At 41.0% G+C, this 1,465-nt stretch overlaps 1 pseudogene; it reads right to left on the reverse strand.

The window, feature by feature from the left end:
* Positions 1-329: 329 nt before the first annotated feature.
* LOC149453031 (U2 spliceosomal RNA) lies at positions 330-445 on the reverse strand (annotated as a pseudogene).
* Positions 446-1,465: the final 1,020 nt, after the last annotated feature.

The following is a 1,465-nucleotide window of genomic DNA, read 5'->3' on the forward strand; positions in this document are numbered from 1 at the left end:
TTGCCCAGAACTTGACCAAAAGGCCCGGTCCTAGAGGCGCAGTGCAAAAAGTATTTAAACTCGGTGACCATGTGCTCATTCACAACGTGGGGTCCCACACCCAAGTGCTACTCAGAGCACCCCTGAGGCGACTACTCAGGGGGCACCTAGTTTGCGGACTCTCTGCCTTCCCAGCCCCTGGCCAGACCAAGGTAGATCCGTCCAAATCAGGAGGTACTGGGTCTTTCCAGTCTTCCCAGAGGAATTACTCCCGGGGCCCCAGCTTAACTCGTGGCGCTCCCCGGTTTCTGTCCCTCCGGTACTAGCCTTCCGGACCCCCATCATACCAGTGAGGGTACTATACAACAACCATCCCCGCAAAGCTAGAATGGTCGGGAGCACCCCCACTGGACACTGATAAGAACAGATACTACACTTGATCTTAGCCAAAAGGCCGAGAAGCGCTACATGGCAAATAATTTACTAGCTTTCTTTCGGTGGTATTTAGCCACCATTGTTTTTTTTATTTTTTGTGATATAAACAAAAAAAGACCAAAAATTTGGGGAAAAAAATTATATTTTCTACTTTCTGTTATAAAAAAATATCCAATAAACGCAAATGTAGTCATAAATGTAGACCAAAATGTATTCTGCTACATGTATTTAGGAAAAAAATCCCAATACATGTATATTAATTGGTTTGTGTGAAAGTTGTAGTGTCTACAAATTATGGCATATATACTGGAATTTACGCAGCTTTTACTGACTGCCTGTCACATTTCTTAAAGTGCTAAAATGCCAGGGCAATAGAGAAACCACCAAATAATCCCTTTTTGGAACATAGACACCCCAAGGAATTTGCTGAAAGACATGTTGAGTCAATGGAAGTTTTTATTTTTTGCCACAATGTTTTGGAATATTAAATAATTGGGTTTTTTTTTTTTTACACGTCACTTAAATTATATATTGCTCACACATGCCATGGCTATATGTGAAATTACACCCCAAAGCACATTCTGCTACTTCTCCTGAGTATGGGAATGCCACATGTGAGAGACTTTTTGGCAGCCTAGACACATACAGACCCCCAAAATCCAAAGACCACCTTCAGGCTTTCAAATGGCATATTTCCTCATGTCACTTGTCACACTGTGATAGGCCACACTGCCTATCACAGTTTTGGAGGCCCTAAAATGCCAGGATAGTACAAACACCCCCCTATCCCAAATAATCCATTTTTGGAACGTAGACACGCCCAAGGAATTTGATAAGAGGCATGGTGAGTATTTTGCAGATATAATTTTTTGTCACAAGGTTTTGAAAAAGAAAAAAAGAAATGAAAAAATACATTTTTGTTTTCTCTCTTCATTTTCCAAAAAATTGTGGCAACAAATAAGATCTGCAAAATAATCACCATGCCCCTTAGCAAATACCTTGAAGTGTCAGGTGGGTGTTGCAATTTTTTATGTCACAAAGTATTTCACAG

The sequence above is a fragment of the Staurois parvus genome, unplaced genomic scaffold (assembly GCF_062004578.1).
Source record: "Staurois parvus isolate SC_StPar_1 unplaced genomic scaffold, SC_StPar_1.0 ptg000454l, whole genome shotgun sequence".
Classification (NCBI taxonomy): Eukaryota; Metazoa; Chordata; class Amphibia; order Anura; family Ranidae; genus Staurois; species Staurois parvus.